Below are 10,171 nucleotides of genomic sequence, written 5' to 3'. Positions count from 1 at the left end.
TTTTTATTGCACTGAATCTGTGTTTTGCTGAAGGATGCTGCGTGTAATGTTCTGTGTAAGATTTCTCTCTGAACTCTCAAAATGTGTTCATGCAAAGACAAAGACAAATCTGTCTTACAAAAATATTACCGCTGAGGAAGAAGTGAAGTAAAATATTTTCCTTGAATCATGCTTTGTGTGGAGGAAGGCTGATAGAAATAAACAAGCTAAAGCTACAGATTCTTCTTAAGCTGAATACAACCATCCCCTCTAGGATACTTGGATTGTTTTGTGTTGTTTTTCCTTTAATAAAGATACATAAATCTCATAAATGTAAATAATAATGTAAAACAAGTTCTGATTCCTTCAAACAACATCAGATGAAAAAGTTATGTTACATTTGCTTTGAATTTTAATATGCTGTCTAGATATTTCCCAGATGTATGCATATAATGTTAGAATTGCATTTAGTTTAATACTGTATTTGGCATCCAATTACAGAGAACGGGGATTCTTTCAAGCTGAATAAGTGCTGATCACATGTTCTGAACAAACAGTGAGAAGGCAAAGCCTTTTCAGACATGGCCAGAAATGGTGGGTTAGCCCTTTGTTTTTAGGCACATGACCTTTGTCTCATTAGGTGTACCTTTAACAGTGATAAACATCCGTTTAAGTGAATATAATTTCCTTATAATTACAGGAGGGTCATACATAATACACTAAGTTCCCCTGACAGCATATATGTTAGTCATGAATATTTCATGAGCAGTTTTATTCCCCCAGTGAGCTTCAAGCAATGCTCAAGCTTATGGCCTTGGTATGTAGGAAATGAAGCTCTACTATATAAAAAGATTCTGAGTCAATGACTTTAACTCTGTACTTTATCGAGAAGAGCAATCAGATGAACTGCTTGTAACATCTGAAGGGTACTAGTATCAATTTTCTTTGCAATATGCCTTGATTTCTCTTATTTGTCAGTTTTTGTGGAAAACGCATAATTCCCCTCACCCATAGGCTTGAATGCAGAAATAATGAATGATGTCTATTATTGGGGGTTTGTTAAAAATCATAGAATCATAGAATCATAGAATCATAGAATCACCAAGGTTGGAAAAGACCTAAAAGATCATCCAGTCCAACCGTTCACCTATTCCCAATAGCTCCTACTAAACCATGTCCCTCAATACAACATCCAGCCTTTCCTTGAACACCCCCAGGGTCGGTGACTCCACCACCTCCCTGGGCATCCATTCCAGTGCCTGACCACCCTTTCTGAAAAGTAATACTTCCTCATGTCCAGCCTGAATCTCCCCTGCCGTAGCTTGAAGCCATTCCCTCTGGTCCTATCACTGATGACACGAGAGAAGAGGCCGACCCCCAGCTCACTACAGCCTCCCTTCAGGAAGTTATAGAGAGCAATGAGGTCTCCCCTGAGCCTCCTCTTCTCCAGGCTGAACATTCCCAGCTCCTTCAGCCTCTCCTCATATGGCCTGTGTTCCAGACCCCTCACCAGCTTTGTTGCCTCCTTTGAACACGTTCCAGGGCCTCAATATCTTTCTTGCAGTGAGGGGCCCAAAACTGGACACAGTACTCGAGGTGCGGCCTCACCAGTGCTGAATACAGGGGAACAATCACCTCTCTGCTCCTGCTTGCAACACTGTTTCTGATGCAAGCCAGGATGCCATTGGCCTTCTTGGCCACCTGTTGTAAAAGAAACTGAGTAAGCATGAAAAAAAAAAAAAAGAAAGAAAAGAAAAGCAGGGGCTTAATAAATAATAATTAATAAATAAGTAGAGCATGCTACACACTAAGCATCTATAGAACAGGTTGCAAAAATACATTATGATGCAATATCTAATGTGGTAGGTAGAAAAATCTGCTTGTACATTGTAATGCCTTTTCCTGATGTGAAAGCCAGAAAAAGAAGAAAATAAATGACTGGACTGATATTAAATATAAGAAAATGTCTGCAGTGACGAAACACAAAACTCCTCAGAAATTCTCAGTACCAGCAACAGCAATTTCCCCTTTGTCTTTCCAGAAAAATTAATTTTATCTATTTGATATTTTTGACCATCATAAAGACAGTGCTTGGAAGCACGTCAGTCACAGATGTCAGCTCATGAAGACATTCTGCTCCTGCAGCAGGACAGCTTGGTCTAAAGTTGAAAGGAAAGGTTACTCTCACACAATCCCTAAAACAGTACATGGCCAAGCAAAACTAAATCCAGAAGTCCTCCTGTGACTGTTGCTCAGAGATTGGAGATACCAGGTTTGATGCCCTGTGTTTTGGGCAGATTTTTGTTTGAGATATTGCAGTGAAGAAAGAATGTTCTCCTTGATGTGCTAAATTAATATTTATGTTGATAAAATATCACAGAGGCCACCAAAAAAATATTAATATAAATAGGTTATAATTATCTTTAAAAATGTGGCATCAATTGAAATGTAAATCCTAGTGAGCTGGGAGAGAGACTTGTTTGCATTGTGCCTGGGGCATCCTGCCTGCCTGCTGCAGCTGCCATTGATCATCTCAAATCAAAGGAAGTTAGAGATGTCTCTGGTGGCTTGAGTGTGAAAAAAAAAAAAAAAAAAAAAAAAACAAGTAGAGAAAGATGCTCTGTTCTGCAGGACTGTTATCAAAAACACAAGCTCGAATGTGTTTCCAATCTTGTCTCTGTTGAATTTGGAGCCCTTCAAAGCTTTGCCACAATAAATAAAGTTTTCAAAACACATAGCATCTAAAAGATACATTTAAAATTCCTCTGAACTAAGCATTTTCTCCTTTCTTGTCATTATTAGAAAACAACAGCATGAAACAAACGTGCATGTAATGATGAAATCAGAAGACTATGTGCACATTCAGAAACCATTTTAAAGTGGATCTCCTTGTTTTACATTCCTTTTGGGAGAAAATGTTGTTTTCAGAATAAAAAGGCACAGGAAAGATGAAATGCAAACCTGTATTACTCTTATTTCCAACTATAAAGTCCTTGTACATACTGGGCAACCACAAGAAATATAACTCCAGCTGTCTATGCTTCAGAAATAGGAAATAAAATGCATCTTCAATAAACCCCTGGATATTAGTGACTATGTAGACAATTCTTGAAGTCCATTAAATTCTATTTGACATGCATTAAAAAGATTTAATCACAGATGCCAGTCAGCTAACCAACCCATTAATCTAGCTGTTTTTCCTATGAAAATTTTATTTAAAAAGGTCTTTTTTCCTCTTCAATTTAATTTAGTCATCCATTTACATTTTGCGTATTTATCATGTAAATGTGCTTTATTTGCAAAAGAAAAGCCCAGGATTCAGTGAAATAAATAGTTATTTCATTAAAATGGATACAAAAAACCCTGTGATTAGGGTAATTAATTTGCACACTAAAAGCTATCTTCCTAGTTCAGATCATTAATATTGATGGTGTTCAATTTTGTTCTCAGCAATGTTCCTTGAAAAACACTTGGAACTGGCAGGCAAGGATGAAGATGCAGCAGCTTAAACTAGAAAAGAGGATTCAGTAAGCACTTGGCTACTTTCCCTCTTCCACCATTCAGAATTAATAACATGCAATCATGAAACCTGTGTCCCAAAATGAACTGGACTTCTTGGATTGCGTGGATCTACGTGGTTCATAACAAGTGCACATTATTTGCAAGTGTCTCGCTGCACTTCTCTGATTTCATAATTTTTAATTGCAAAGTAACAACAGAAGAGATTATTTCTAGGTACCCCATGCTGCCACATACACTATTGCCAGATAACAAGGCAGAGTTTGCCAATACACTCTTTTGTCGTTAGGTTTTCATCTGCATAATATGCAAATTGTGTTGAACCATTTCCCAGCTTCAATCCGTTCTACCTCAAGATTCAGCTAAGACTCATATTTTGTTTTCCCACTGTAGAGCAGATGTATGCTACAGAAGACCTTGAAGGAAGATGTCAGATGGTGCACTATCAATTACAGCTGTGTGGGAAGTGCTCTGGAAAGCACATTTTGGAAGAAATTCAGATTATGCTGGCTATGCTTACGCATACAGACATACTTTGTTGTGGAGAAGCCAGATTTAAACATTACTATGGCTGCTTTCTTCTTTAATTATACAGACAAACTGTATGAATGCATAGCATATGGTGGGGTCATATCTGTGTGAAATATTTTCTTACATTTCCACTTGACCACGCAGTCCTCTCTCTGTTCACTTTCCTTCTCTGGCATTTATTTGAAAAGTCTAATAAACATCAGAATGTTTCCTTTTTCAGATTTTATTTTTGTTCATTTTTATTTTTAAACCAGGTAGCAAATCTATTCTTTTCCTTATTTTTTTTCCCAAATATAGAACTTTTTGTAGCCTCTTATCTACCTGCATGATAAACTTTGTATAACATTTGTCTTAGGTCAAAGGAGATTTCCTGCTGACAGCTTAACTATCAGCATTTCCCACTCTTGAAGCACTAAAATACCCACCTTATCCTGTTAGAAACAGGATTTGACTCAAATATTGTAACTTTAAAAAGACTCTAGAAGACAAACTTGTAATTATGATATTGATATACATAACTGTAAAGGACTATACACACACATCTATTCTGTATAAATATATACATACATGTGATGTTTACATGAAAAATCATGTTTGTTTTTACATTTGTTAATTCACACCATAATTTAATAATTTCCTCTCTCTCAGTTCATTTTTGGGCATCATTTTAGACTACTGCTTTTGCAGGCTATCAGATACAAAATCCCTTAAGATAAGCAGTGGTCTTAATGCATAAGGATAGGCAGTTTCTGCAGTGTAAATGTCATAGATAAACATTAGAATATCAAAGGGTTTAGAAGCATTACACTGCTCACATTTTGCAAATTCAGAGCATGCCTCACCACTAACGAGTGAAAGTGGTTCTGCAGCTAACACATTATTGTCCTTCGTTTATTTCGGTATGTTTGAGCAAGGTATCTGAAAGCAATACAGGATCTGGTGACGTGAATGTTGCAGTGAGTGATCAGAATTGTACCACCTGAAAATCCAACTGCTTCAGAATGTAATGTGTGGAATTATTACTTCCCTTTAAAAGAAATCCGTATGTCTGCATGCACACAGCTGTTATATAAATATAAGACACAACCACATTTTCAAAACAATGCGAAATCTAATGTGCCATCATATTCATTAATTCATATGTCTCAAGGAAGCATTAGGGCAGCTTAGGCTTCTTATATTTTCAGAAAGATTCTTAATTTCCATTAGAAGCATGTGCCAAGGTAGGCTTTTGCCTTACTAATCATTCCATCCCACAGAGGGGATATTTTTCCAAATCACTCGAAGCCTCCATTTAAAGTACATCTGTGATCAAGAAAAACATATTCCCTTTTGAAAAGCCCATTGTTTGTTTTATCTTATTTTATTTTGTTTTGCTTTGCTTTGTTTTGTTTTGTTATGCTTTTTCTTTCATTGCCTGAAACACCTCACATAATATAAGCACTTCATATTTAAATTCTGTTTTTCACGAAATAGCTGGGAGAATATTGGTAACCTTTTAAAACACTGGATCAGATAAACTTATCAAATATATGATTTTTTAAAAATTCTCTTTTTCATCTTATTCAATAATGAAACTATACATACTATACATTTCCTTATACTTAAAGGATATAGAAGTGGTTTGTAACAACAGAACTGAATCCAGTGATCTTCTTCATTATTATTATTTTTTTATTTTATTAAACACTGTATTTTTTATTTTTAGGTTCTTAAAAACACTATATTTTCATGCATATATTCTATATCTCTCCCAACAAAAATCTATTTTAAAGTTATCCTTATGCAATATAATACCTACAAGTGGGTTTGCTTTCATCCATAACAGCCAATTCTTCCCACAAAGTAGGGAGTAAAACTGAAGAATTTTGTACCAATCCCAAGAATACTTTATAGCATTGTTTTTCTAACTTGCTTTATGAACTGCTTCAAGTGGCAAACTCTAGATACATGGTAATAAGACAGTGCTCATCCATACAGCAAAAGCAGCAGTCAATTTAAAGCAATGTGCTAATTAAAAAGAGGAACGTACTACAAATCTACTCGTTACTATTCATGGCAAATGTATAGCAAACCACTGTTTGCTTTTAAAATAAAAGCTTTTGTCTTTCTTGTTTGGAAAGACATTTCTGGGCTAAAAAGATTTTTACTGAAGCATGACATTGGAAAGACATTGCATTCAGGTTTGATAGAGTAAAAGGCTGAAACATCTATATCTTTTAATGCTAAACATTATTTTTTCCTCCATATTATTAACCTACCACAGTGTATCCTTTAATACACCACAGAACAACAGCAGTGGTGAAGAAAGCAAGGAATCTTCCAGGTTGCATTTTTTTCTTCTGAGTGAAACAACAGAAAAAGCACCCTTGTTAATTAAAATAAAGAGATCTCCAATGACTGGCAGTTTAACACTCTTCATCTTTATTAAAGCACTAGGACAACAGCATTGCAAGTAGTCAAGAACATCATTATACTCTTCTTTTTAACTGTAAATAGCTGATTCACAAAATTAATACATGATGTGAGGAATAGGTGATCTTTTTTCCTAAAAGAACATAATATAGTTTTAAAAGAAAAAAAATATATATAATTGCACAGTGATATCCCTTTCTTTAAGACTAGTTACCTGTCTTCTGCAAGGTTTGTGAAAGTATGATGCACCAAAATACTCCAATAATCAACATTTAATATTAAAAATAATAGCAAGAAAAGAAGGCAATAGTATTATTTCCCTATTATTTTCAATAGGGAAAACATTAATAGCAAACACTATTATTCTAATAGGACAAAAGGCTAAAAGTAAGATTTTCACAAGTCTCAGAGAAATCTGAATTCTTAGTACTGTCAGAAAAAGAAATTTTACCACCATCTTTGATGGCAGCAGCAAAACTGAAGACAACTTCAGTTTTGCCTGAAAATCTCATTCCAACTTTATATGGACAATGTGGTGGACACTTGTGAATTGAAGCAGAGGATCAAAGTCTCTGTGTTTTTTTGTGATGATCTTCTGTATTACGTATCTTTTTCCTCAGCAGAAATACAGCTTTTATAGTCTTCTGTTTGCAGCCCAGTGTAATTTTAGAGCTAAAAATGCTTGAGCCTCTCCATTCATTCTTCTCTTCCATTCCCACAAAGGCAGTGGCTGGTATCATTTACATTTTTCTGGGACACCAATCACATTAATATCATGGAAGAGACCAGTAGGCAAAAGTTAATGTCTTCATGAGTACAATGAGCTTAGGGACCACAGGTACCCATAGGTGCTCCTCTATGCTCAGTGGGATGTCTGGTGCTGAAAAGTCCACAGAATTCAGCTCTTTTTCAGGTTGAAGAAAGTATTTCTGTGTTACACCCATTAGTGAGGGGCTGGGCTCCGTCTTCTAGTTTCTCATTAAGATTGTACCTTCTCATGTATATACCCTAATGAAACATCCCTTTCAGCTTTAAAATCTGTATTTTACCATGTAGAATGCAAATAATGCCCTTTACTTACAGAGACGTTCATTAAAAGCCATCAGAAGGTAAGAGCAGCAAAGATAAGATGTGGAAATAGCTGAATAATGGACATATTCAGGGTACAGAAAATGTTCTTAGGTGAATAAGACACACTTAAAGGGATCAGATGGATTGTTCTGCAGTGACTCAGAGAGCAAGAGCAAAGAATTTTAGAATAGCCATCAGTAGTGATGTGAATCATTTAATGATGGGTAGAAAAATTTGATTACAATTAACTAAATACTGCATTCTTTTCCATCTTGATTCTTGAGGAGAAACTGGTGGAAGCAGAGTGAATGTTGAGTGAAAAACATTACTAATTCTGTAGGACGGCAGCTTAACAACAATTGGCACAGCAGGGGAAAGGTTAATGGTTGTACCATTAGTGGCACAGGACAATGCACCTTTGAACCAACCAGCACATATTACTATGCACATCTTCTTTTTGTTTTAGCACCATCACAAAAGGTTTAAACTAAGGACAGACCAATGCAGAGGAGGGGGCTGCAACTCTTTGTCTGCAGCAGCAGGAAAGTATCTGGAAGATGGCAGAGATAAGGCAGTGCCTTCAGCAACTTTTTGCAGTGTTTCTGTTAGAGAGAGGTTTGAACTAAGAAAGATGAAAGGGCAGAACACAGAGAATTCTACCATCCTAATATTTAATGCTTTCTACAGAACATTCGAATAATGAACATCAAAGAAAGGTCCTCCCATTATATTAGTGATTCAGAGAATAACTAGAATTGGAATGGACCCTAGAGATTATCTAGTTTTAACCCCCCAGCCAAAGACATGGTTGCCAGCCACTACATCAGGCTGCCCAGGAACCCATGAAGTCTGGCGTTGAATATCAGCAAGGATGAGGCATCCATAATTTCTATGAGGAGACTGTTCTAGTGCCTCACCATCCACTGAGTGAAGAATTTCTTCCTAGCATCTAGCTTAAGCATTCTCTCTTTCAGTTTAGGTCCATTCCCCCTTGTCCTGTCAGTATCTTTACCCGTGTAAAAAGTCATTCCCCCTCTTGTTAGCTGCTTTCAAGTGATAGAAGATTGCAATGAGATCTCCCTGGAGCCACCTCTTCTCCAAGCAAAACAACCCCAACTCCCTCAACCTTTCATCATAGGAGAGGTGCTCCAGCCTTTGGTCACCTTCATGTCCCTTCATTGGGCCTGCTACAACAACTCCACATTCTCTTCATGCTGGGGGCCCCAGTCTTGGGTGCAATACCTGAGATGAAGAATCATGAGGGCAGAGCAGAAGGTGACAATCCCCTCCTTACACTGCTGTAATCCCTCTGTTGGTGCAGCCCAGGATACCATTGGCCTTCCGGGCTGCAAGCACACACAGATGGCTCATGTCCAGCTTTTTGTCCACCCGTATCACAAGTCTTTCTTGGCAGAGCTGCTTTCCAGTTTTCTCAGTCTGAAGTGTTTCACTTACTGTACCCAGGATCTGTCCTACACCAAACACCAGCCAACAGCAGAAGTGCTACAGCATGTAGTAATAAATATGAACCGAAATAAACGTTTTGGCTGCCTGCCTCCTGTCTACATGTCACTGCAAATAAAACAAGATGCCTGGTGCTCACATTTCTGACCATGTCTCTGAACATGCTTAAAGGTTTTGATATACACAACAATATAGATTCATAGTTATAGCTACTTCACAAGGTACGTCTTTGTGTTTTGATGAGGAGGAACAACTACGAACTTAGAAATAAAAAGAAAATTTAGAATGGGTAGAATTTGTCAAGGATGTTGATACTGCCACCGCATTTGGTATAAGTTTCATAAGCTTCTAACTGAATGAGAATGCTTCAATTAATTTTTAGAAATGCTACCAGGTCTCATTTGTATCTCTGATGATTAGTATGAACAGAAGAACTCTTATAGTAGGGAGTAATAAAAAAATAACAAAAAAAGCAAGCTAGCAAACTGTGCCTTACATTAGAAGATATTTATAAGGAGTGATTAAATGAAATGTAGTTACCCAGTTCTCCACAAGGAAGAAGACAAGTAGGTTTCATATCGCACAGAAACACAAAGAAATAATTAGGGTAAAACTGGCAATACCCAGGTGATCAATAGGTGGGTAGTTTCACAGGCTGAGGAAACACTGGATCAGTATTTCCCAGCAAACACAAGCTGCGGAACGATGCTGGGAGAAATACTTTTCACCACTGTTCCTAACAGATGTATCAGAAAGACACCACATTAATTTTCATTTCTGTGCAAAAAAACCCTCTATGAATGTTATAGATAATGAAGGATATTTTGAATAATTTATATTTTTCCCAGTTTGTCTTTATACTGATCTGAAACAGCGCACATTCAAAAGAGGAGTGGGTAGTCACTATCTACGTATGAAGAAATGTAAGAGAATAAAACCTTAAAGAGTGTGATAGAGATTTTTAAACCTATCTAGGTCCCTGTATACAGGAATTGTTATACAGTTATCAACATACACGGAGATATAACATAATTTTCAAAAATATTCATTTTTTAGTAGTCTGTGATTTGAAGGTGCTGGAAGGTTAACTGTTATGAGAAACTGCCTAACTGGAATGGCAAAATATGCAGAAATAATCCTAAATCAAAACAAAACTTTGACAGTTGAAGGCATTTTTGTTCTGTGTGGAAAA

General features: G+C 36.7%; 1 pseudogene; it reads right to left on the bottom strand.

Moving 5' to 3' along the window:
• Positions 1-1,145: 1,145 nt before the first annotated feature.
• Positions 1,146-8,543, bottom strand: LOC128089683 (uncharacterized; annotated as a pseudogene).
• Between the last annotated feature and the right edge of the window lie 1,628 nt (positions 8,544-10,171).

The sequence above is a fragment of the Tympanuchus pallidicinctus genome, unplaced genomic scaffold (genome assembly GCF_026119805.1).
Source record: "Tympanuchus pallidicinctus isolate F22 unplaced genomic scaffold, pur_lepc_1.0 scaffold4, whole genome shotgun sequence".
Taxonomy (NCBI): Eukaryota; Metazoa; Chordata; class Aves; order Galliformes; family Phasianidae; genus Tympanuchus; species Tympanuchus pallidicinctus.
The sequence above is the reverse complement of the archived record's forward strand: the minus strand, read 5'-3'. Positions and strand labels throughout refer to the sequence as shown.